This window comes from Hyperolius riggenbachi, chromosome 3 (assembly GCF_040937935.1).
Source record: "Hyperolius riggenbachi isolate aHypRig1 chromosome 3, aHypRig1.pri, whole genome shotgun sequence".
Classification (NCBI taxonomy): Eukaryota; Metazoa; Chordata; class Amphibia; order Anura; family Hyperoliidae; genus Hyperolius; species Hyperolius riggenbachi.
In genome coordinates, this window is record NC_090648.1 from 10,751,665 (window position 1) to 10,779,558 (window position 27,894).

The 27,894-nt window shown below is 49.9% G+C and overlaps 1 protein-coding gene across 4 annotated transcripts in view; it reads left to right on the forward strand.

Moving 5' to 3' along the window:
• Positions 1-27,894, forward strand: part of NLGN2 (neuroligin 2) — a 476,375-nt gene that overhangs the window by 60,517 nt on the left and 387,964 nt on the right. For 2 of the 4 annotated variants that reach the window (XM_068273845.1, XM_068273848.1), the window contains exon 1: positions 7,584-7,770. The exons of the other annotated variants lie outside the window; for them this stretch is intronic. The gene's annotated coding sequence lies outside the window, so the exon portion shown is untranslated. Of the gene's footprint in view, positions 1-7,583; positions 7,771-27,894 lie in introns of those variants that run through there. 4 annotated transcript variants of the gene reach the window in all.

The following is a 27,894-nucleotide window of genomic DNA, read 5'->3' on the forward strand; positions in this document are numbered from 1 at the left end:
GGCCCAACATGTAATTATTATTTAGACTTTTAGAGGACTTATTATTGGTGGAAATGGTGCCTAAATACATAGTGGGGGTATAATTATGTAAGAGGGCACACTACCTAATTATGACGTTTGGGAGGACATTCAGGGAGGGAGAAGCAGAATCGCATGTGTGTCCCCCAGCATTTCATGGAAAACGCCTGCGATCCTGCTGAGTGTGTTCCCTGCCTTACACTGATTACATCATTTAGTAGGAACACCTCTACATAATTATGTTGTTTGGGGGGCATTTGAGCTGATTATTGAGAACACAACTGATTGATGTTTTTGTACTCTGTGTGTGTCTGTCTAATTGTGTTGTAGAGAGGCTCACCCCAGATTATACCCTATAGAGAGGCTCACCCCAGATTATACCCTATAGAGAGGCTCACCCCAAACTATACCCTATAGAGAGGCTCACCCCAGATTATACCCTATAGAGAGGCTCACCCCAGATTATACCCTATAGAGAGGCTCACCCCAAACTATACCCTATAGAGAGGCTCACCCCAGATTATACCCTATAGAGAGGCTCACCCCAAACTATACCCTATAGAGAGGCTCACCCCAGATTATACCCTATAGAGAGGCTCACCCCAGATTATACCCTATAGAGAGGCTCATCCCAGATTATACCCTATAGAGAGGCTCACCCCAAACTATACCCTATAGAGAGGCTCACCCCAAACTATACCCTATAGAGAGTCTCACCCCAAACTATACCCTATAGAGAGGCTCACCCCAGATTATACCCTATAGAGAGGCTCACCCCAGATTATAACCTACAGAGAGGCTCATCCCAGATTATACCCCATAGAGAGTCTCATCCCAGATTATACCCTATAGAGAGGCTCACCCCAGATTATACCCTATAGAGAGGCTCACCCCAGATTATACCCTATAGAGAGGCTCACCCCAGATTATACCCTATAGAGAGGCTCACCCCAGATTATACCCTATAGAGAGGCTCACCCCAGATTATACCCTATAGAGAGGCTCACCCCAGATTATACCCTATAGAGAGGCGCACCCCAGATTATACCCTATAGAGAGGCTCATCCCAGATTATACCCTATAGAGAGGCTCATCCCAGATTATACCCTATAGAGAGGCTCACCCCAGATTATACCCTATAGAGAGGCTCACCCCAGATTATACCCTATAGAGAGGCTCACCCCAGATTATACCCTATAGAGAGGCTCACCCCAGATTATACCCTATAGAGAGGCTCACCCCAGATTATACCCTATAGAGAGGCTCACCCCAGATTATACCCTATAGAGAGGCGCACCCCAGATTATACCCTATAGAGAGGCTCATCCCAGATTATACCCTATAGAGAGGCTCACCCCAGATTATACCCTATAGAGAGGCTCACCCCAGATTATACCCTATAGAGAGGCTCACCCCAGATTATACCCTATAGACAGGCTTACCTCAAATTATACCCTATAGAGAGGCTCACCCCAGATTATACCCTATAGACAGGCTTACCTCAAATTATACCCTATAGAGAGGCTCACCCCAGATTATACCCTATAGAGAGGCTCACCCCAGATTATACCCTATAGACAGGCTTACCTCAAATTATACCCTATAGAGAGGCTCACCCCAGATTATACCCTATAGAGAGGCTCATCCCAGATTATACCCTATAGAGAGTCTCACCCCAGATTAAACCCTATAGAGAGGCTCACCCCAGATTATACCCTATAGAGAGGCTCACCCCAGATTATACCCTATAGACAGGCTTACCTCAAATTATACCCTATAGAGAGGCTCACCCCAGATTATACCCTATAGAGAGGCTCACCCCAGATTATACCCTATAGAGAGTCTCACCCCAGATTATACCCTATAGAGGGGCTCACCCAGGGCTGGGCCGAGGCATAGGCTGGAGAGGCTCCAGCCTCAGGGCGCAGTGTAGGAGGGGGCGCAGAATTCATTCAGCTGTCATTCCTAATTGTGTTTTAAGCAGAAAGAAATAAGAAAAGGGGATACATGGCAGTGACTGCAAGCCATATAACTAGATATTAAGGTGTTGGGGAGGTTGTGGGCCCTGTGGCGCCTCTTAGTCTAATAGCAATCAGTGTGTGATGGCTGGGGTGGCAGGGATGGAGGGGCGCACTTTGGTGTCTCAGCCTTGGGTGCTGGAGGACCTTGTCCCGGCTCTGGGCTCACCCCAGATTATACCCTACAGAGAGGCTCATCCCAGATTATACCCTATAGAGAGGCTCACCCCAGATTATACCCTATAGAGGGGCTCACCCCAGATTATACCCTATAGAGAGGCTCACCCCAGATTATACCCTATAGAGAGGCTCACCCCAGATTATACCCTATAGAGAGGCTCACCCCAGATTATACCCTATAGAGAGGCTGACCCCAGATTATACCCTATAGACTTTCTTACCTCAAATTATACCCTATAGAGAGGCTCACCCCAGATTATACCCTATAGAGAGGCTCACCCCAGATTATACCCTATAGAGAGGCTGACCCCAGATTATACCCTATAAACAGGCTTACCTCAAATTATACCCTATAGAGAGGCTCACCCCAGATTATACCCTATAGAGAGGCTCACCCCAGATTATACCCTATAGAGAGTCTCATCCCAGATTATACCCTATAGAGTGGCTCACCCCAGATTATACCCTATAGAGAGGCTCACCCCAGATTATACTCTATAGACAGGCTTGCCTCAAATTATACCCTATAGAGAGGCTCACCCCAGATTATACCCTATAGAGAGGCTCACCCCAGATTATACCCTATAGAGGGGCTCACCCCAGATTATACCCTATAGAGAGGCTCACCCCAGATTATACCCTATAGAGAGGCTCACCCCAGATTATACCCTATAGACAGGCTTACCTCAAATTATACCCTATAGAGAGGCTCACCCCAGATTATACCCTATAGAGAGGCTCACCCCAGATTATACCCTATAGAGAGGCTCACCCCAGATTATACCCTACAGAGAGGCTCATCCCAGATTATACCCTATAGAGAGGCTCACCCCAGATTATACCCTATAGAGAGGCTCATCCCAGATTATACCCTATAGAGAGGCTCACCCCAGATTATACCCTATAGAGAGGCTCACCCCAGATTATACCCTATAGACAGGCTTACCTCAAATTATACCCTATAGAGAGGCTGACCCCAGATTATACCCTATAGAGAGGCTCACCCCAGATTATACCCTATAGAGAGGCGCACCCCAGATTATACCCTATAGAGAGGCTCATCCCAGATTATACCCTATAGAGAGGCTCACCCCAGATTATACCCTATAGAGAGTCTCACCCCAGATTATACCCTATAGAGAGTCTCACCCCAGATTATACCCTATAGAGAGGCTCACCCCAGATTATACCCTATAGAGAGGCTCACCCCAGATTATACCCTATAGAGAGGCTCACCCCAGATTATACCCTATAGACAGGCTTACCTCAAATTATACCCTATAGAGAGGCTCACCCCAGATTATACCCTATAGAGAGGCTCACCCCAGATTATACCCTACAGAGAGGCTCACCCCAGATTATACCCTATAGAGAGGCTCACCCCAGATTATACCCTATAGAGAGGCTCATCCCAGATTATACCCTATAGAGAGGCTCACCCCAGATTATACCCTATAGAGAGGCTCACCCCAGATTATACCCTATAGACAGGCTTACCTCAAATTATAACCTACTAGCTGATGGCCCGGCGTTGCTCGGGTATGTATTTGGCTGGTGTTGGCTGTGCCCACTTTTCCTAACCCTAACACACAATTACTCAATGACCTAGTTTGTGAGCTTTGCGGTCTTTAGCATCAATCATTTGTATATTCCCATATAAATTAAACAAATCAGATTGGCTGTTTGTATCTCCGCCCCTCTCCAGCATTTGAACCCCAGTCACCCAATGATCAACTGTAGCAGGGTTGAGACATCTGTTATTAGCAGAGCAAAAATGGAAGCAATTTAATATTCCCCTTGAAAATCAACAAATGAATTTTGATTGGCTGTTGTAGGCTCCACCCACTTCCCCCAATAATAATATCAGTCACTCAGTGACCATCTGGGCAAAGTTTGAGAACCCTGCCATTAACAGTGTAAGAAGGGCTGCAGTTTATATTTTCCCAGTAAAATTTGTTTTTTGCTCCGCCTACATTTTTGTAAACTTGACAAACTGTCACTCAATGACTAATCTTGTGCGCTTTTGGGTGCTATAATTTATATTTTCCCAGTGAAATGAAACAAATCTAATTGACTTTGGCTCCGCCCCCTTTTCTGAATTTGAACCCCCGTGACCCAATGACCAACTGTACCATGTCTGAGGCTTGTGCCAATAACAAGGCAAGCATGGCTGCAATTTCAATATTCCCCTTGAAAAACAACAGGTGAATTTTGATTGGCTTTTATAGACTCCACCCACTTTTCTGAATATGAATCCCAGTCACCCAGTAACCAACTGTGCAAAGTTTGAGAACCCTACCATTAACAGTGAAGAAGGGCTGCAGTTTACATTTTCTCAGGGAAATCTGTTTTTGACTCCACCCATTTTTTGTAACCTTGACACACAATGACCAATTTTTGAGCTTTCGGGTTCCTGGCATCAAAATGGTGTGAATGGAAGCATTTTAGCCAGCAAAGAAATCAGATTGGCTGTTTGTGGCACCGCCCCTTTAGTGAATTTGGACCCCAGTCACCCAACAGTGCAAGAATGGCAGCAATGTAAATATTCCCCCTTGAAAATCAATAGGTTAATTTTGATTGGCTTTTATAGACTCCACCCACCTTTCTGAATATTAATCCCAGTCACCCAGTGACCAACTGTGCAATGTTTGAGAACCCTACCATTAACAGTGTAAGAATGGCTGCTGTTTATATTTTCCCGTGTAAAAAGTTAGTTTTTTGGCTCTACCCACTGTTTCTAACCTTGACATACAGTCACTCATTGGCCAACTTTATGAGCTTTGGGGGTCCTTGGCATCAATAAGTTGCAATTTCCCACTGAAATTAAACATATCTGATTGGCGGTTTGTGGCTCCGCCCCCTTTTCAGAATTTAACCACTTAAAGGAAAGGTTCAGGGAGGGTGGGTAAAAAATCAAAATCAATTTCCACTTACCTGTGGCTTCCTCCAGCCCGTGGCAGGCAGGAGGTGCCCTCGCCGCCGCTCCGCAGGCTCCCGGTGGTCTCCGGTGGCGTGCCCGACCTGGCCAGGCCGGCTGCCAGGTCGGGATCTTCTGCGCTCCAAGGCCCGGAACTTCTGCGTCCCACGCCGGCGCTCTGACGTCATCGGACGTCCTCCGGGCTCTACTGCGCATGCGCAGAACTACTGCGCAGTAGAGCCCGGAGGACGTCCGATGACGTCAGAGCGCCGGCGTGGGACGCAGAAGTTCCGGGCCTTGGAGCGCAGAAGAGCCCGACCTGGCAGCCGGCCTGGCCAGGTCGGGCGCGCCACCGGAGACCACCGGGAGCCTGCGGAGCGGCGGCGAGGGCACCTCCTGCCTGCCACGGGCTGGAGGAAGCCCCAGGTAAGTGGAAATTGATTTTGATTTTTTACCCACCCTCCCTGAACCTTCCCTTTAAGCCCGAAGGGTTGTTTATTTTTTGCATCTGAGCAACTTTCACCTCCCATTCATTTGCCAATAACTTTATCACTACTTATCACAATGAATTGGTCTATGTCTTGTTTTTTTCTGCCACCAATTAGGCTTTCTTTGGGTGATACATTTTGCTAGTTATCTTATTCTAAATCCATTTTAACAGGCATATTAAGAAAGAAATTGAAAAAATTCATTTTTTCTCAGTCTTTGGCCATTATAGTTTGAAATTAATATATGCTACCGTAATTAAAACCCATGTATTTTATTTGCCCATTTGTCCCGCTTATTACACCATTTAAATGATGTCCCTATCGCAATGTGAATCGCTAGTGATTTTTAAATCGCTAGGGTTGTTACTTTATCATAGAAATCACGAGAAGTATTTTCCACTACAGTGATTCGATTTGGAAATCGCTAATCGCAAATCGCAATCGCTTTCTGGAGCGATTTTTACAATGATAATGCAATGCAAATGAAAATCGCAAATCGCAATTGCATAACAGAATTAATGAAAAATCGCAATTGCTGCGTTTGTGATTTGTGATTGCGATTGCTAGTGGAAAAGGGCCCATAGAGAGGCTCACCCCAAATTATAACTTAAAAAGACTCACCCCAAATTATAACCTATAGAGAGGCTCACCCCAAATTACAATTTAAAGAGTGGATCACCCCAAAATATACCCTGCACTGAAGATCTCCATAAATTATACCATATAGAGAAATTCACCCCACATTATAACCTGCTTCCTATAACCTGCTTCCTGCTCCCCCCCCCCCAGAAGTGACATCCTCAGAGACTGACCCCCCAGAAGTGACATCCTCAGAGACTGACCCCCCCCCCCCCCCGAAGAGACATACTCAGAGACTGACCCCCTCCCCCCCGAAGGGACATACTCAGAGACTGACCCCCTTTTCCCCTAGAAGGGACATCCTCAGAGACTGATCCCCCAGAAGGGACATCCTCAGAGACTGACCCCTCAGAAGGGACATCCTCAAAGACTGACCCCCCAGAAGGGACATCCTCAGAGACTGACCCCCCAGAAGGGACATCCTCAGAGACTGCCCCCCAGAAGTGACATCCTCAGAGACTGCCCCCCCCCCCCAGAAGTGACATGCTCAGAGACTGACCCCCCCAGAAGTGACATCCTCTGAGACTGATGACCCCCCAGAAGTGACGTCCTCAGAGACTGACCCCTCAGAAGTGACGTCTTCAGAGACTGACCCCCCAGAAGTGACATCCTAAGAGACTGACCCCCCAGAAGTGACATCCTCAGAGACTGCCCCCCCCCCCAGAAGTGACATCCTCAGAGACTGATCCCCCCCCCCCAGAAGTGACATCCTGAGAGACTGACCCCCCCCCCCCCAAAAGTGACATCCTCAGAGACTTACCCCCCAGAAGTGACATCCTCAGAGACTGACCCCCCAGAAGTGACATGCTCAGAGACTGACCCCCCCAGATGTGACATCCTCAGAGACTGACCCCCCCAGAAGTGACATCCTCTGAGACTGACCCCCAGAAATGACATTCTCAGTGACTGCCCCCCCCCCCCAGCCCAGAAGTGACATCCTCAGAGACTGCCCCCCCAGAAGTGATATCCTCAGAGACTGACCCCCAGAAGTGACATTCTCAGTGACTGCCCCCCCCCCCCCCACAAGTGACATCCTTAGTTACACATCTTCCATTGCATCAGATAAATGATCCTGCTCCATCCCTCCCCCTCCCAAAAAATGACACCCACCCCAGTATCTGCCCCCCAGTGAACCCCCCCCCCCCCCCCCCCATAGTGAGCAGCAGCACAGGATTCCCCTGCTCCCCCCTCCCCTCCACTTGCTCTGGAGCTCTGACAAAGCTCCCTTCTCTCATCCCCCCTATAGACAATCTGCATTCTTCCTCTCTGGCTGCTGCTCCCCCCTCCTCCTCCTCTCCTCCTCCTCCTCCTGTGCTCAACAAAATGGTTTTTCTTCTGGCAGGGAGAAGAAACACAGGGCTTGTGAGAGCACTCCGCGCCTGCTCCCATTACAGCACTATTCCTGCATGGAAATGAGCTGACAGCCAGCCACACACGCACCATCGCCAGCCTCCATTCCCAGGGAATATTCCTGCAATCCCGTCCCCGGTCTCCTGCTGCATCCTCCGAGGTGAGCCCATTCTCTCTCGCATCCTCCACCATCATCACCTCCCATCCTCCTGGTACCTGCTCCACCACCGACCACCTCACCGTCCACTCCTGACCTACATTCCCGGGGAGATGACAATTATACCCTCATTAGCTGATAGCATCTGGAAAACCTTACCATTGGGGTGGTGGTGGGGGGGCTTGGGAAGCAGGTGGAAAGCCGGCGGTGGCGGGAAGTGGGGGCTTTTCCAGGGGACGGTGGGCTATTATTGGGGTGTTTGGTTGTAGTCGCATGGACCCTGGTGCCGTCACCCCCCTGCTTTATTAGGGGGGGACACGATCGCCGCTAAGTGTGCTGTCACTGTTCAGCTCACCCCATCTTGATTGCATCTACAAGATGAGGAGCTTTCGGGGGGCTGCGCTGGATAGGTGAAGGGGCAATAAGCCTGAAATGTCACTACGGGTCTTGTTCATGTGATTTTTATTTTGGTGGCCATGGGGGGCTTCCTCCTCCTTCTCCCCCCCTCCCCCTTCCGCCACTTGATTAGACCACCGTTTCTCCCTTAACCAAACACTTGGCAAACATCTCGGGGGGCCTGCCTACCCTATCTTGAAGGTCCTGCCTTGCCACATTTCTCTACCTGCAGGCAAATATAAAAATACATCAATTCCCCAGAGGGACATCGCCGCATCTGCACCAGCTGAGTGTGAGATGGAGGGGGGAGGAGGAGCAGGATGGACGGGGGGGGGGGAGATACAGGACGGAGATAGAGGAGATGGGGAGATAGATGGAGGAGCTGCTGGGGCAATTTGGGGAGACAGAAGCCATTATGGGAGGGATGGTGAGGGTGATAGATACAAGAGCTACCGAGGGCTTCAGAGGGTGAGATGGAAACGATGGACTTGAGGAACGATGGGGGGAAAAGAGGAGAAACCACAATGGAGATTGGATGGGGAGACACGGAGAAGCGTTGGACCAGGAGGAGAGAGAGGAAGGATTGGTGTGAACACACCGGGCAGAGAGAGAAAAGGATGGGGGGGGGGGAGGCGATGACAGAGACTGGAGGAAGATACCGCCGCAGCCCTTATAGAATTCATTTTAATTGAATTATATCATGCAGATTTTGGGATCTCACATATGGCGGTCGCTTTTCCCCCCACCCTCCCCCTTCCTCCGTACGCCCAGCGCTCTCTCCGTCGTGCGTGCCACAGCGTTCATACACGGAGTGTGGCCCTAATGCTGGATATAAATGTTAGCTGTCGTAGAACGTGTGGAGGGTCTCTGCGTACGTATGTTACGACAGCTGATACTGTCAAGCTCGCCGCACAGCTCACAATTCAATCACCTCTCGTGTGAGTTTAGACTCTGTTGCTATGAAAGCCAACGGAGCCACCTCAGATCCGAGCCAGCTGTGGAGATGGGACGAGGGTATGAGGAACAGGGGATAGACAAGAGGGAGAAGGCTTCCATTAAGAGAGGGATCAGGCTTCCATTAAGATGGCTTCACATGTTATCTGACAGATCAACAGAGGGGACCAAAAAACCTTGGAGTGTGGTTGGCATCTGGGGAGCCCACTCAGATGACGGCAAGGCAATCACGCCAACACTCTGGGGCGATACTGAGAGGTTCTCACCACTTCAGTAGATGGTCACTGAGATCCTTATAATTCAACATTCATACAGGCAGCTTGGAATCGGGCCAATCAGCAACAACAGGAAGTGTGTGTGATTGGCTGGAGTCCGAGTCGCATACAGTTGGTGTGAAATTGGCATGGAAGCCAGAAGAACGAACTGTGCATTATTGGATATCTCTAGTAGGGAGATGAGGGTGGAGACTCGGCTCAGGTTTGAGTAGGTAGCGTTAGAGGGAGATTAGGGTTAGGATTCAGGTTATGGTGCCCATTCACGGTACAATCTTTTCCTCAGATTCGATCGTTGGATCAGATTTTTATGATCGGGTTGTACAGAAAGCAGTGTGTAAAGAAAATTGACGTGAAATGAATTTTACGGTTGTTTCTGAAGAGAGAAAGTTCCCTGATGGACCCATTTATGGGAACAATTGATAATTATCAACCAAACATTGTGAGATATATGTAGGCAGGTATGATCCAACTGAACAAAAGATACTGCAATCTATTTAAGAAAATATATACAAAAACTTTATTAATCATTTATAACAAACAATTTCCCATTAAAAAATGTCTGCCTCTCACTTCTGATCCTACAAATGTGATCGAAGGACCTTGCCGGTGATGGGCTCCTTTCCGTGAACGTAAACTCGCTGCAATGTGATTGCCATTGGCCTGTTTAACATGCGCTATTTTAGGTGTGTGATAGCACAATGTTTTGTGGGATCTTTGAGATTCGCAAAGCAGATTCGCATGCGATTCTTCAACGGAGGGGGGATGAAGTTACAGCAATATGGGGTTAAGAGAATCGCAAAACAAAACAATTTGCATAATACCAGGTTTGGCTATGCGACTTTCTTGCACACCTTTTGGCCTAACGCAAGCACAGGAAAGACGCAGCATGCGGTATGTTTGGGTAAAAATTGAACTGTGTGAACGTGAGAACAGCCTCGGGATCACATTGATAATCGCAGTCCCCAAATCACCAAAGTGCTCGCAAATCGCGTCCAATTTTAGTATCGGTACGTGGCCAGTGGAAAAGGACGCTTACGCTTTTCAAGGTTAGGGTCAGGCATAGGTCGGGGTCAGCGGCGGGCAAAATGCTTCTCTACCAGCAACAAAATGTCTGTCCGGAATCCGCAGGTGTGAACGCACAGGAGCGTATGTGTATCTCACCGCCAAAGTCTACTCTCACAGTCCACGTTGTGGCAACGCAAAGCACTGAGGCATCTGATACCCGCTCAGGCAGGTTGTCACAGCCAGGGCCGGATTTGTACTCTTTACCACCCAAGACCACTGTCACCAGCCGCCCCCCTCCTTCAGTATAGGTAGCAAGATGACCCCTCCCCTTCTCTCCAGTATAGGTAGCCAGATGACCCCTCCCCCCTCTCCCTCTAGTATAGGTAGCCAGATGACCCCTCCCCCCTTCCCTCTAGTATAGGTAGCCAGATGGCCCCTCCCCCCCTCCCTTCAGTATAGGTAGCCAGATGACCCCTCCCCCTCTCCCTCTAGTATAGGTAGCCAGATGGCCCCTCCCCCCTCTCTCTGCAGTATAGGTAGCCAGATGGCCCCTCCCCCCTCCCTCCAGTATAGGTAGCCAGATGGCTCCCTTAACCCCTCCTTTTCCTCTTCCCCTCCGTTTCCAATGCTGCCCAAGTCCATAGCTGCCGGCCACAATGTAAACGTGCACAGAGAGCAAGGTGGCTGCTGCACAGGCCGCTAGCAGCAGAGTACCGCGATCAGTCGCTCGCCTGATCTCCCTGCATTAGCAAGCTTGCAAATGCTGCACCAGTTTAGCCTGCTGCTGTGGTGCCCTTCTTCCTGTGGTGCCCTAGGCCATGGCCTAGGTGGCCTTGGCCTAAATCCGGCACTGGTCACAGCTCACAGCTGCTGGGGAATGTTATCAGACAGAGGTGTCACCAGCAGAGAAGGCCAATGACTTGCATGCGAATTTCATACAAATTGCATGCAGCGTGGAATTGGATCACATAAGCTTTCCAACTCATTTTCCGATTGTCTAATACTATAATACCATGTTGTGTACAGTTTGCATAAAATTAGCATGCAAATCGGAATCATTAACATCTATCTGTTGACTTTATCCAATGTGCAGTGGCTTCACACCAGACAACCTAATTGTACAACCATCGCACGATTCCACCACATCTGTGTAGTAAGACAGCCTAACTTAAGGGTGCGTACACACATTAAAAATTTCGATTAGCCAATGTTCGGCCAATTTCTCCACCTCCGTGTATTATGAGGGCTAGCAGGTTTTAAATACTATGAACAGATTATGTAGGTAAACCCTCATACTACATGGAGGTGGTAAGATTGGTCAGTGATTGGCCAATCATAATTGAATGTGTGTACCAGACTTTCATCTGTTGTTACTTTGTGCCATACAACTAGTAAACACTTACAATTTTGATTGGCCGGTTTTACCATCTCCATATAGCCTACAGATAGTGAATACCGTGAGAAGCCTGTGTGCAGGTAAGCTCTCATACTACATGGAAGTGGTAACATCTGCCGATCATTGGTCAATGAAAGTTGTATGTGTGTACTAGGCTAAACAGCTGTGATCAGGTTGGACAAGAATGGTTGAGATTTAATATCCCACCAGATTACGGAAATTCACTGAGATTATGTGACAGGATGTCGTTCACAGCACAGATCTTTAAACTTACCGATATATGGTACAATCCGGTTGATCGATAAATTCTGATTAGTCATGATGGCAGTACACATGGTCGGTGAGATGCATTGTACAGACATCTCAATGTATGTAGGGTTTCCGGACAGAGGTTCATAATATGTCGTAGAAACTGACGAGATTGTGTAAAGTGCTGATTGGACAGAGATTGTTTAATGACAGACCAATCGTTTCTCGGTCATTTCCAAATGGTCTGTGGAGGAATTGACTCCCAATAGATGGTCCTTCTATCATTCTGACTGTATTTTTTTATATGTGGAGTAATTATTGCCTTGTGTGTGGTGTGATTGTAAGCTCTGCATACCAGTCCCTGCAGCAGCCAATCGATTTCTACAGCAAACATCCTCCTGTGTGTGGGCCAATCTTGTCAGTTTAAAACAACATCTATCAGTGTTTACTGCTTGTGGAACAGGATTGCAGCTAAAGGAACCAACATAGGAACCTGAGGGGCTTACTGCTGGTTCCGGATGATTGTCCCAGGTGTGACTGTACTGGCTGCATGCTTGTTCCAGGTGTGACTGTACTGGCTGCATGCTTGTTCCAGGTGTGACTGTACTGGCTGCATGCTTGTTCCAGGTGTGACTGTACTGGCTGCATGCTTGTTCCAGGTGTGACTCCGCTTGCTGCATGCTTGTTCCAGGTGTGACTCTGCTGGCTGCATGCTTGTTCCAGGTGTGACTCCGCTTGCTGCATGCTTGTTCCAGGTGTGACTCTGCTGGCTGCATGCTTGTTCCAGGTGTGACTCCGCTTGCTGCATGCTTGTTCCAGGTGTGACTCCGCTGGCTGCATGCTTGTTCCAGATGCGACTCCGCTGGCTGCATGCTTGTTCCAGAGGTGACTCTGCTGGCTGCATGCTTATTCCAAGTGTGACTCCACTGGCTGCATGCTTGTCCCAGGTGAGAGTCTGCTGGCTGCATACTTGTTTCAGGTGTGACTCCACTGGCTGCATGCTTGTTCCAGGTGTGACTCCGCTGGCTGCATGCCTGTTTCAGGTGTGACTCTGCTGGCTGCATGCTTGTTCCAGGTGTGACTCTGCTGGCTGCATGCTTGTTCCAGGTGTGACTCTGCTGGCTGCATACTTGTCCCAGGTGTGACTGTACTGGCTGCATGCTTGTTCCAGGTGTGACTCTGCTGGCTGCATGCTTGTTCCAGGTGTGACTCTGCTGTCTGCATGCTTGTTCCAGGTGTGACTGATGGCTGCATGCTTATTCCAGGTGTGACTCCGCTGGCTGCATGCTTGTCCCAGGTGTGACTCCGCTGGCTGCATGCTTGTCCCAGGTGTGACTCTGCTGGCTGCATGCTTGTTCCAGGTGTGGCTCTGCTGACTGCATGCTTGTTCCAGGTGTACTTTGCTGGCTGCATGCTTGTTACAGGTGTGACTCCGCTGGCTGCATGCTTGTTCCAGGTGTGACTCTGCTGGCTGCATGCTTGTTCCAGGTGTGACTTCACTGGCTGCATGCTTGTTCCAGGTGTGACTCCGCTGGCTGCATGCATGTTCTAGGTGTGATTCTGCTGGCTGCATGCTTGTCCCAGGTGTGACTCCGCTGACTGCATGCTTGTTCTGGGTGTGACTCTGCTGGCTGCATGCTTATTCCAAGTGTGACTCCGCTGGCTGCATGCTTGTTCCAGGTGTGACTCTGCTGGTTGCATGCATGTTCTAGGAGTGACTCTGCTGGCTGCATGCTTGTTCCAGGTGTGACTCCGCTGGCTGCATGCTTGTTCCAGATGCGACTCCGCTGGCTGCATGCTTGTTCCAGAGGTGACTCTGCTGGCTGCATGCTTATTCCAAGTGTGACTCCACTGGCTGCATGCTTGTCCCAGGTGAGAGTCTGCTGGCTGCATACTTGTTTCAGGTGTGACTCCACTGGCTGCATGCTTGTTCCAGGTGTGACTCCGCTGGCTGCATGCCTGTTTCAGGTGTGACTCTGCTGGCTGCATGCTTGTTCCAGGTGTGACTCTGCTGGCTGCATGCTTGTTCCAGGTGTGACTCTGCTGGCTGCATACTTGTCCCAGGTGTGACTGTACTGGCTGCATGCTTGTTCCAGGTGTGACTCTGCTGGCTGCATGCTTGTTCCAGGTGTGACTCTGCTGTCTGCATGCTTGTTCCAGGTGTGACTCTGATGGCTGCATGCTTATTCCAGGTGTGACTCCGCTGGCTGCATGCTTGTCCCAGGTGTGACTCCGCTGGCTGCATGCTTGTCCCAGGTGTGACTCTGCTGGCTGCATGCTTGTTCCAGGTGTGGCTCTGCTGACTGCATGCTTGTTCCAGGTGTACTTTGCTGGCTGCATGCTTGTTACAGGTGTGACTCCGCTGGCTGCATGCTTGTTCCAGGTGTGACTCTGCTGGCTGCATGCTTGTTCCAGGTGTGACTTCACTGGCTGCATGCTTGTTCCAGGTGTGACTCCGCTGGCTGCATGCATGTTCTAGGTGTGATTCTGCTGGCTGCATGCTTGTCCCAGGTGTGACTCCGCTGACTGCATGCTTGTTCTGGGTGTGACTCTGCTGGCTGCATGCTTATTCCAAGTGTGACTCCGCTGGCTGCATGCTTGTTCCAGGTGTGACTCTGCTGGTTGCATGCATGTTCTAGGAGTGACTCTGCTGGCTGCATGCTTGTTCCAGGTGTGACTCTGCTGGTTGCATGCATGTTCCAGGTGTAACTCCGCTGGCTGCATGCTTGTTCCAGGTGTGATCCTGCTGGCTGCATGCTTATTCAGGTTGTGACTCCACTGGCTGCATATATGTCCCAGGTGTGACTCCGCTGGCTGCATGCTTGTTCTGTGTGTGACTCTGCTGGCTGCATGCTTGTTTCAGGAGTGACTCCACTGGCTGCATGCTTGTTCCAGGTGTGATTCTGCTGGCTGCAATACTTGTTCCAGGTGTGATTCTGCTGCCTGCATGCTTGTTCCAGGTGTGCCCCCGCTGGCCGCATGCTGGTTCTGGGTGTGACCTCACTGGTTGCATGGTGGTACCAGGAGTGATTACACTGGCTGCATTCTTGTTTCAGGTGTGACTCTGCTGACTGGCTGCATGCTTGTTCCAGGTGTGACTCCACTGGCTGCATGCTTGTTCCAGGTGTGACTCTGCTGGCTGCATGCTTGTTTTTCAGGAGTGACTCCACTGGTTGCATGCTTGTTGCAGCTGTGATTTTGCTGGCTGCATGCTTTTTCCAGGTGTGATTCTGCTGGCTGCATGCTTGTTCCAGGTGTGACTCCCCTGGCTGTATAGTTGTTCCAGGTGTGACTCCGCTGGCTGCATGCTTGTTCCAGATGTGACTCCGCTGGCTGCATGCTTGTTCCAGGCGTGACTCTGCTGGCTGCATACTTGTCCCAGGTCTGACTCCGTTGGCTGCATGCTTGTTTCAGGTGTGACTCCGCTGGCTGTATGCTTGTTCCAGGTGTGACTCTGCTGGCTGCATGCTTGTTCCAGGTGTGACTCCGCTAGCTGCATGCATGTTCCAGGTGTGACTCTGCTGGCTGCATGCTTGTTCCAGGTGTGACTCAGCTGGCTGCATGCTTGTCCCAGGTGTGATTCTGCTGGCTGCATGCTTGTTCTAGGTGTGACTCTGCTGGCTGCATGCTTGTTCCAGGTGTGACTCCGCTGGTTGCATGCTTGTTCTGGGTGTGACTCCGCTGGCTGCATGCTTGTTCCAGGTGTAACTCCGCTGGCTGCATGCTTGTTCCAGGTGTGACTCCGCTGGCTGCATGCTTGTTCCAGGTGTGACTCCGCTGGCTGCATGCTTGTTCCAGGTGTGACTCTGCTGGCTGCATGCTTGTTCCAGGTGTGACTCCGCTGGTTGCATGCTTGTTCCGGGTGTGACTCCGCTGGCTGCATGCTTGTTCCAGGTGTAACTCCGCTGGCTGCATGCTTGTTCCAGGTGTGACTCCGCTGGTTGCATGCTTGTTCCGGGTGTGACTCCGCTGGCTGCATGCTTGTTCCAGGTGTGACTCCGCTGGTTGCATGCTTGTTCCAGGTGTGGCCCCGCTGGCTGCATGCTTGTTCCAGGTGTGATTCAGAAAATACTGAAGCTGGACTATAGAGATGAACACCGGACACTTGGCATTTGTAAAAGGGAATAAGGATGTCCGCATCCATATACCTCTCACAGCCTTATAGTAAGCAATAAATGCACGTATAACATAAATATATTTAATTAGCCCTAAATTGTTTTTTAATCAATAGTGCAATTGCAGAGTGTTACTGATTGTGTTCCCTGGAGGAGATCTGAGAGCTTCCCGGAACTAAAGCACCAGTAAATGACATAGGCGGCCGGCAGACTGTACACACGCGGAAACTGTTGTCAGAACGTCCGCCCCGCAGGCGGGTGTGACGACTGGTAGCTTGTGTCAGTCCGACGTGTGTACTACGCACCTTTACAGAAACGGATGTCTTTACAACTGATCATTTCTATGAGTGCCAAGCTATTTATACAACAGATACTATTCATTTATGTCTTTGTGTATTTACAGATGTCTCTGTCACCCAAAAATATACCAGATACATAGCTCCCAACTGTCCCTCTGTCCCCCTTTCCTCCTCATTTGTCCCTCTTTCAGGACTTTGTCCCTCTTTCTATATACATATATATATTTCTTTACTAAAAATGTGTTTGATTGACCCTAAACTTTATTCCCATCCTTTACATTGATGTATTACTAATTTTAACCCTTTGGGGACTGGCCGCCTAACCCCCCTTAAGGACCAGGCGATTTTGGTGGGGTGGGCGCATTCGGGTGTGTTTGGGGGGTCAGGCAGCCGGATCCCCTGTGCAGTTGGCAAGGCTTGATGTCCCCTGTGTGTGGCCAGGTGTCCCCCCTGTATGCAGCAGCCATTACTCGCCTCCCAGGCTCCAGCGATGAGCCGCTGTGGACCCTCCGCTCCGGCCGGCATCCCCGCTTGTACTGCCGCTCAGTTCCGGGTCATCACGCCGGGACCCGGCACTGACGTCAGAGAGAGCGGGGATGCCGGCAGAGTGGTGGGGAGCGCCGACCTTTGTGGGGACAGCAGGAAGATGAGTGGATCCTCTTCTTCCCCCCCACCATCGCAGCTGCCAATAGTGATCACTATGATCCGTCACGTCAGCGATTATAGTGATCACGTGATCAGAAGCCATACGCAATGGCTTCTGATCACTGAGGGGAGATGTTAGCTGTCATATGAGCGCATGATCACGCCGGGAGCAGAAACGGAGGGCAGCGTAGATCCTACGCCGCATCAGGCTAGAACAGCCATAAGTGTGACGTAGGATCTAATACAGGCGATCCCCAAAAGGTTAAAATGTTAATATGAAGCAAAATGAATCAGGATAGAAAGGACCAGTGTGGTCTGAATTATAAAACAACATATTTTTCTTATTAAATCTTTATGGTATGCGTGACTAGGGGTGTGACGGGGGCGTGATCAGGGGTGTGGCAGGGGCGTGGTGTAAGTGTCCCTCTTTCTCATCTCAAAAAGTTGGGAGGCATGCAGATAAAACACGTAGCCTTTAAACCATTTAACGACCAGCCAACGCCGAAAGGCAGTGGTATTTCCATGGAAACGGCCGCTCGTTCGAGTGGCCGTTTCCTGTCCAATCGCGGCTTGCAGGCGAAATGTAAACACCCGGGGTAGTAATCCCCGGTGTTTACAGCGTACGGCGCTGCTGTCACAGCAGTGCCGTAAAGGAGATCGGCGATCTCCGGCCTTTGATTGGATCGCTGTCCTGTACCGCCCATGGGAAGGAGGGGAGAGAGGGAAGGAGAGGGAGGGGGGAATAGCGCTGCGGAGGGGGGGCTTTGAGGAGCCCCCCCCCCCCCCCCCGCTAAACACAAACAGCCGGCGGCGATCAGACCCCCCCAGCAGGACATCCCCCTAGTGGGGAAAAAAAGGGGAAGTCTGATCGCCCTGGCTGCCGCACGATCTGTGCCCACCCAACACAGATAATAGAAAATTCCTGCAGTCCTTAAAGAGACTCTGAAGCGAGAATAAATCTCGCTTCAGAGCTCATAGTTAGCAGGGGCATGTGTGCCCCTGCTAAACCGCCGCTATCGCGCCGCTAAACGGGGGTCCCTCACCTCACAAATCCCCTCCGTGCAACGGGGGATCTCTTCCGGATTGAGGCAGGGCTAACCGCCGCAGCCCTGCCCCACGCACGTCTGTCAGCACGTATCTCCGCCTCTCCCCCGCCCCTCTCAGTCTTCCTTCACTGAGAGGGGCGGGGGAGAGGCGGCGATGCGCCGCTGATAGATGGCGCTGAGAGGCAGGGCTGCAGCCATTAGCCCTGCCTCTAGGAGCAGCAAAATCTACAACCAATTTGGTCGTTGATTTTGTGGGGGGGGGGCGTTTGGGGGTGATGGGACCCCCGTTTAGCTGCGGGATAGCTTCAGTGTCTCTTTAAGTGGTTAAAAAGTAACCCGTGAGATAATGCAGATTTTGGAGGTAAAGTTTTCATGTTTGTTAAAGTGAACCTGAGGTGAGAGTGATGTGGAGGCTGTCATATATGTGTTTCCTTTTAAATAATACCAGTTGCCTGGCAGCCGTGCTGGTCTATTTGGCCGCAGTAGTGTCTGAATCGCACCAGAAACAGGCATGCAGCTAATCTTGTCAGATTTGACAATTATGTCAGAAACATCTGATCTGCTGCATGCTGCATTCAGGGGCTATGGATAAAAGTATTAGAGGTAGAGGATCAGCAGGGCTGCCAGGCAACTGGTATTGTTGAAAAGTCAATAAATATGGCAGCCTCCATATAACTCACACATCGGGTTCACTTTAAAGCACATCCCAAGTTAGGGGGATATGGAAGCCGCCATATTTATTTCCTATTAAACAATGCCAGTAGCCTGGCTGTCCTACTGATCTCTTTAGCTGCAGTAGTGTCTGAATCACACACCAGATACAAGCATGCAGCTAATCCAGTCACATTTAAGTCAGAGCACCTGATCTGCTGCATGCTTGTTCAGGGGCTATGGCTAAAAATATGAGATGATCAGCAGGACAGACAGTCAATTTGCATTGTTCAAAATAAAATATACATGTCAGCCCATTAAATAAATAGCCGATTACGCTGCCCAGATCTGCAAAAGAATAAAAAAAAATGTTGGTCAACTAATTAAACATCGGGGAAATGAAGGAGGGGGGGGGGGGGTTATGGGTCGGCTTCAAAAGAGGGAAAGTCCCCTTGAAAAAGTGACAGTTGAGAGCTATGTTATCGCATATCTGTGATCTCCAGTCAGTTCTGACCATTGATTGCTAGATGTCTCTTCCTGCTCCTGTCTAACCAGGAAGCAGGGGAGGCACTACACAGGAACAGGAAGTACAGCACAGTCACAGTGTGCTAAATATCACTTCCTGCTCCTGTCTGTCCAGGAAGCAGGAGAGGCATCACACAGGAACAAGAAGTACAGCACAGTATACTTCCTGCTCCTGCCTAACCAGGAAGCAGAGGATGACTGACACAGGAACAGGAAGTACAGCACAGTGTGCTAAATATCACTTCCTGCTCCTGCCTAACCAGGAAGCAGAGGATGACTCACACAGGAACAGGAAGTACTGCACAGTGTGCTAAATATCACTTCCTGCTCCTGCCTAACCAGGAAGCAGAGGATGACTGACACAGGAACAGGAAGTACTGCACAGTGTGCTAAATATCACTTCCTGCTCCTGTCTGTCCAGGAAGCAGAGGATGACTCACACAGGAGCAGGAAGTACAGCACAGTGTGCTAAATATCACTTCCTGCTCCTGCCTAACCAGGAAGCAGAGGATGACTCACACAGGAGCAGGAAGTACAGCACAGTGTGCTAAATATCACTTCCTGCTCCTGTCTGACCAGGAAGCAGAGGATGACTCACACAGGAGCAGGAAGTACAGCACAGTGTGCTAAATATCACTTCCTGCTCCTGCCTAACCAGGAAGCAGAGGATGACTCACACAGGAACAGGAAGTACTGCACAGTGTGCTAAATATCACTTCCTGCTCCTGCCTAACCAGGAAGCAGAGGATGACTGACACAGGAACAGGAAGTATTGCACAGTGTGCTAAATATCACTTCCTGCTCCTGTCTGTCCAGGAAGCAGAGGATGACTCACACAGGAGCAGGAAGTACAGCACAGTGTGCTAAATATCACTTCCTGCTCCTGCCTAACCAGGAAGCAGAGGATGACTCACACAGGAGCAGGAAGTACAGCACAGTGTGCTAAATATCACTTCCTGCTCCTGTCTGACCAGGAAGCAGAGGATGACTCACACAGGAAGTACAGCATGGTATGCCAGATATCACTTCCTGCTCCTGACTGTTCAGGAAGCAGAAGAGGCGTCAAAGGAACAGGAAGTACAGCACAGTATGCCAGATATCACTTCCTGCTCCTGTCTGACCAGGAAGCAGAAAAGGCGTCAAATTAACAGGAAGTATAGCACAGTATGCTAGCTATCACTTCCTGCTCCTGACTGTTCAGGAAGCAGAAGAGGCGTCAAAGGAACAGGAGGTACAGCACAGTATGCCAGATATCACTTCCTGCTCCTGTCTGACCAGGAAGCAGAATAGGCGTCAAAGGAACAGAAAGTACAGCACGGTATGCCAGATATCGCAAGAATGTTCCCACCATATGCGCTGCGCAGCACTAGTATGTGCTATCGCGTGCTGCATGCATTTTTGGGAATCGCAGCGCAGATCCCATTCATGAATGGGATCTGCAGCGCATATTAGCGCAGATGGCGTGCGATGGGACGCGTTGCGTTCGATCGCACAGCCATCTGCGCTAAATGATGTGAACGAGGCCTTATACTTTGTATAGATGGGAAAACGCAGCAAAAGTACAACAGGCCCACCATTACGATTCTGAGAAAATGAATCGCTCTAGTGTAAAAACAGCACCACAATTTACATATTAAACACAGTGCTGTTATGATCCACAAAACGGTAGCGATCTGATTTGCAGATTGGATCACAGCTAAAGTAAAACGACCCTTATCTGAATTTGTGTGTTTCGTGCGGCTTTGCGTTTCCACGTTCGTGGCACAATGTATTTCAATGCTATCGAATTGACTTTTTTTTTCCCCGCTGTCGGATTCGTTTTCAATGCAAGTCAACGCAAACGCAGAAAAATAAAATTTGTTACGTGAAATTGCATCTGATATCTGAATTTATTTAGATTCACCCTCGTGTAAATTAACTTCGTTGGTATGTATGGAAAAACTGCAATCCCAAAAAATTGCATACAAATGTGCACAAAAGTGGGGGAGACATCAAAGAATAAAATCCGAAAAATCGCAAAACGCAGGATGGGAGGGGCAGAAAACCTGGAATGTGGGATTGACATGGCGACGAGTGATGCTGTTTGTTGCGTGGCGCTTGCTGTAAGAGGCATTGCATGATTTATTCTCTGTTTGGTGAAGGTGTATGATGCATGACGTACTGGACCACATATGACCAGAGCTGCTGCAGCGTTCTCCCATCTCTGATCAGCCTGTATCTGTGACCAGGCCTCGCCGGCGGTAGATCTGGGGTTATCCGCCATGGTCCAGATGCTGCAGCTGCTCTCGCATTGCCAGGATCCACCCTCTGAACTCGTCTGGGGAATGGGGGGGCTCAGATAATAACCTACACAGCGCAATGAGAAGAATTATGGGCCGTTAATAATTCATACGCTGTGCTCAGAAGGAGAAACAGTGTGGAGCGCATATTCCTGGTCTCTATAGATTATCCATCCTATTATTGCTGTGAGCAGCAGAAGACCTGGTGGCAGCGAGATCACGTCTCCAGACGCATCGCTCATTATATTTCAGGGAACGGGCGACGGATAAGGGGTGCTGTTTAGGAGTAGTGTGGGGGGGGGGCTGGGATACTATTAAACATGTGTCCCCGGAGTCCTCACTTAACATAACAGCCACTCCTCTGACCTCATAGCTAAAGCAAGGGCAGGCAGCTTAGAGCCCCACCATGTGGTAATGATGTCTTCCTCTGTGTGAGGAAGTCTTGAAGTCATTCTCATCAATGGCATGATCAGTGGGGTAGGACCTTTGTTGGGGGGCTTGCTGCTGAGGTGGGCCCCTACTTCTCTGACCCCCCCCCCCCCCCCCTCCAGAGCTTCCCTTGTAGCCACAGCTTTAGCCATTATTAAACTTTATTTATGAAGCACTAACGTATTACACAGCGCTATCAGTCCCGGATTTACCTCACAGGAGCCTATAGGCACAGATGTCCCGGCACCCTAGACTCCGCCCTCCATGCATGCAGGCCCAGATTTACCTCACAGGAGCCTATAGGCACAGATGTCCTGGCACCGGAGACTCCGCCCTCCATGCATGCAGGCCCGGATTTACCTCACAGGAGCCTATAGGCACAGATGTCCTGGCACCGGAGACTCCGCCCTCCATGCATGCAGGCCCGGATTTACCTCACAGGAGCCTATAGGCACAGATGTTCTGGCACTCTAGACTCCGCCCTCCATGCATGCAGGCCTGGATTTACCTCACAGGAGCCTATAGGCACAGATGTCCTGGCACCCTAGACTCCGCCCTCCATGCATGCAGGCCCAGATTTACCTCACAGGAGCCTATAGGCACAGATGTTCTGGCACTCTAGACTCCGCCCTCCATGCATGCAGGCCTGGATTTACCTCACAGGAGCCTATAGGCACAGATGTCCTGGCACCCTAGACTCCGCCCTCCATGCATGCAGGCCCGGATTTACCTCACAGGAGCCTATAGGCACAGATGTTCTGGCACTCTAGACTCCGCCCTCCATGCATGCAGGCCTGGATTTACCTCACAGGAGCCTATAGGCACAGATGTCCTGGCACCCTAGACTCCGCCCTCCATGCATGCAGGCCCGGATTTACCTCACAGGAGCCTATAGGCACAGATGTCCTGGCACCCTAGACTCCGACCCTCCATGCATGCAGGCCGGGATTTACATCACAGGAGCCTATAGGCACAGATGTCCAGGCACCCTAGACTCCGCCCTCCATGCATGCAGGCCCGGATTTACCTCACAGGAGCCTATAGGCACAGATGTCCTGGCACCCTAGACTCCGCCCTCCATGCATGCAGGCCCAGATTTACCTCACAGGAGCCTATAGGCACAGATGTTCTGGCACTCTAGACTCCGCCCTACATGCATGCAGGCCTGGATTTACCTCACAGGAGCCTATAGGCACAGATGTCCTGGCACTCTAGACTCCGCCCTCCATGCATGCAGGCCCGGATTTACCTCACAGGAGCCTATAGGCACAGATGTTCTGGCACTCTAGACTCCGCCCTCCATGCATGCAGGCCTGGATTTACCTCACAGGAGCCTATAGGCACAGATGTCCTGGCACCCTATACTCCGCCCTCCATGCATGCAGGCCCGGATTTACCTCACAGGAGCCTATAGGCACAGATGTCCTGGCACCCTAGACTCCGCCCTCCATGCATGCAGGCCGGGATTTACATCACAGGAGCCTATAGGCACAGATGTCCAGGCACCCTAGACTCCGCCCTCCATGCACCTACAAACCCACAGAACTGCACTGCAAGTGTGCTGGCTGGCCCAGCTGTCTCCATTACTTCCCTTGCCTGTTATAGGTAGCTACAGGTGTATTAGTATTAGGTAGCCAGAGGTACCCTCTGTATTAAGTAGCTAGAGGTGCCCCCAAGTATTAGGTAGGTAGAGGAACCTCAATATTAAATAACTAGAGGTGCCCCTGACTGTAGGCAGGGCCGGATTTCTGGCAAGGCCACCTAGGCCATGGCCTAGGGCACCAGAAATGTAGGGTCGGCTCAGTGAGGGGCAGTAAAGCTGTTCTATGGAGCCATGCCTATCTACAAGGACATCTTTAACCTTTGAACTCTCTGTCCTGTACTTTTGTCATCCCTGCAAGACCTGTAAGCCCTGTCCTGCAGGTACACATCAGCCTAACTCTCATGGTGACACAATGGGTCCATCATTAATGAGATTGCAAACATAAAAGCTCTTAAGAAAACATAACATATCTATACGCATATTACTAAAATAGTTATTGTCTGTGGCATCCAATGATGGAGAGTAAGAATAATTCTCATTGGGACACACAGAGATAACAACCATACAGACGGTATAGTTGGCCTTGGGCGGTAAAATGTACAAATCCGGCCCTGACTGTAGGGAGATCTTGTCAGTGGTCAGTGGAATGCCGAGAGCTGGTTGATAACCTCCCATTTACACTCTGCTCAGGACTCTGCATTGAGAAGGAGGGAGGTGCTCAGGGAGAGGAGTGAGCCGCCCCTCCATCATCAGGCGCCTGTAGACACGTGCCTGCAGTGGCTTATGGTAAATCCGGCCCTGAGCGCTGTACAATAGACAGGGAGACACTACAATATTACACAGTGTTACACAAGGACTTTAAAGCGATGGTTCATTAAAGAGACACTGAAGCGGAATAAAATTATGATATAATGAATTGGTTTTGTAGTACGGATAATTACTAGAACATTAGAAGCAAAGAAAATATTCTCATATTTTTATTTTCAGTTATATAGTGTTTTTAATAACATTGCATCATTCTCTAATGTTTGCAGTTTACACACTACTCAGTATTCTAAATGATTTTACAGAGCAGGACAGTGAACTATTGACCTGTCCTCTGCTGAAGAAAAAAAACAATATAGTTACTGATAGTTGAGATAACAAGCTTCAAAAGACAGATCTCTCTGGGACTTTCAAAGTCATGGAGCTCAATGGCTCTTTTGCATAGATAACAACTGGAGTTTCTTAACTCTTCCTGTACTGGAAACAATATTAGACTTATGTCTCTGCTCCTAATGTTTTATTTCTTAGCTGTACTACACATACAAATCATTTTTTTTTTCGCTTCAGTGTCTCTTTAAATAATGATGTGTGCGCAGGTTGCAATGAAATGATAACTATAGCGGACGAGTCACAGAGTCCATAGGAGAGCACATGGGGTGGAGGGCCCTGCCAGATAGGCTTACAATCTAAGGCATGGGGAGAGAGACACATAGGAGGAGGTGGTGCTGTGTATGTCCAAAATACAGGGATGGAGCTATGTAGATGGCGGGTAGCAATGGTGAACAGTTGGGTCTTTAAAGGGAGTCTGAAGCGAAGAAAAAAAAAGGCTTTGGGTCCTATAGAGCCTTCCCACTCCTCTCCCGTTCCAATCTCCTGCGTTCTCTACTCCTCCATTCCTCTGCTGGTCCCGGGTCCCACCGCTGCCTCCTGCATAAGAAGTCTCTATCTGATGGGTCAGGGACTGCTCCATGCCACTGCTGTGGGCTTCAGAAGTCTTTGGAAGCCAGAGAGCTCCGGAATATGGGCAGCTCCGTACTGTACATGCATGAGCGCTCAAGAAAGCATGCTTGCTTATACACAGTGCAGAGCGGCCTGTCTTCAGGAGCACTCGGACTCTCAGAGGCTTCTGAAGCCTCCCACAGCTGCAGAGAGCAGTCTCCGACCCATCAGACAGAGACAGGAGCTGGAGCATTCTATAGCAGGGGTGCCCATTAGGTAGATCGCGAAGGACTTTGTGGTAGATTCCGACCCCACTATATTTCCCATTCTGTATATGCAATTATGCTTTTAAAATTGTACATAAGTAGATCATGTTGACTTGCTAATTTTTTAATGTAGCTCACTAGCCGAAAATGTGTGGCCACCTCTGCGCTATAGGATCCAGGGCTGGTTCTCTCATGAAGCAAGGTGAAACACTTGCATCAGGCGCAGAGATTACAGTTGCAGCATGTTTGTACTGTGTTTACACTAACAGCAGTCAGAATAGAAGGAGAAGCAAGAGGAGAGCGAGATGAAGAGTTCATCATTGGGGAAAAGCAGCTTGTTGTGCTGTGTGAGGAGTCTGACAGTGAGTGAGGAGGGGGAAGGCAGGAGACCACCATTGGGGAAAAGCAGCTTGTTGTGCTGTGTGAGGAGTCTTACAGTGAGTGAGGAGGGGGGAGGCAAGAGAGCAGCATGGGGAAAAGCAGCTTGTTGTGCTGTGTGAGGAGTCTGACAGTGAATGAGGAGGGGGGAGGCAAAAGACCAGCATTGGGAAAAAGCAGCTTGTTGTGCTGTGTGAGGAGTCTGATAGTGAGTGAGGAGGGGGGAGGCAGCAGAGCAGCATTGGGGAAAAGCAGCTTGCTGTGCTGTATGAGGAGTCTGACAGTGAGTGAGGAGGGGGGAGGCAGGAGAGCATCATTGGGGAAAAGCAGCCTGTTGTGCTGTGTGAGGAGTCTGGAAGTGAGTGAGGAGGAGGGAGGCAGGAGAACAGCATTGGGGAAAAGCAGCTTGTTGTGCTGTGTGAGGAGTCTGATAGCGAGTGAGGAGGGGGGAGGCAGGAGAGCAGCAGTGTTTCATATGACTTGCACAGCGGAAGGGAGGAGGTGGCACTGCTGTCCTGACTGAGGAGGAATGGACTGGCTGAGGGTGAGCAGTGTGTTTGTCACACACTCACAGCCAGCCAGTGTGCTATTGTGTTGAGCTGCAGCGTGTCATGTGAGAACATTAAATGAAGCAGAGTAGATTGTCAGGTGATGTGCGTTCATTCCATATGGGGGGGGGGGGGCATCCTCACAAGTTTGCCTCTAACAGGTAAAAGTCTAGATAGTATCCAGAGCTTTCCCTCTACTTAGGAAAATATCTGTGGGTTTTGTATTTGCTTCAGAGTCCCTTTAGGCTACTTTCACTCTGGGGACGTTGCGTTTTCATGTGACGTTAAAGTCGCAACGCAAACTAACAACGTAACGTCCCAAAAAGGTCACAACGCAACTCTATGCCCTGTTATCGTTGCATACACTACAGCATACAGGCAATGAAAAGTATGCTTCCAGGTCATTACTGAGCATGTGCAAACAGTCTAACACAGCTAATAACATGTATAACACACAACATGCAGCACTTTCTAATAACGCTACACGTTACACACAAACGCAACGTGTGCACTGTGAGTGTCATACAGACTTAGTATTGCTGTGCGTTAGTCCACGTTAAAACTTTTTCTAACGTGCGACTTTAACGTCGCACTGTGAAAGAGGCCTTAAAGAGAGTCTGAAGCAAGAATAAATCTTGCTTCAGACCTCATAGATAGCAGGGGCATGCGTGCCCCTGCTAAAACGCCGCTATCCCGCGGCTTAATGGGGGTCCCTGATATCCCGCGGCTTAATGGGGGTCCCTGATCCCCCAAATCCCCTGAGTAATGCGGGGGAGCGCTTCCTGGTTGGGGCAGGGCTAACCGCCGCAGCCCTGCCCCACGCGCGTCTGTCAGCGCGTATCTCCGCCTCTCCCCCGCCCCTCTCAGTCTTCCTTCACTGAGCGGGGCGGGGGAGAGGCGGCGATGCGCGGCTGATAGACGCGACTGGAGGCAGGGCTGCAGCCGTTAGCCCTGCCTCCACGAACGACCAACTCTACGACCAAGTCTTGCGGGGGTGGGTTTGGGGGTGAAGGGACCCCCGTTTAGCGGCGCGATAGCGGCGGTTTAGCAGGGGCACACATGCCCCTGCTAACTATGAGCTCTGAAGCGAGATTTATTCTTAATTCAGAGTTTGAATCAGTTAAAGGTGGGGGAGAGCCTGATGGGTAAAGGGAGGTAGTTCCACTGAGTAAGGGCAGCTCTGGAGGAGTCCTGGAGCCTCATGAGTGATCAGGTGATGCGTGCGGTGGACATCCATAGAGTGTTGGAGGAGCAGGGATAGAATAATAAATATATTAAAATGGCGGTAATAAAAAATGGTGCCAGGTAATACCAATATTGCAAAAAACAGAGTATATAACAATGAAAACCAAAATATATTTACAGTTGTTATAAGAATAGTAAGACATTGGTAAATAATAATTATTTTACTACTACTAAGTCTA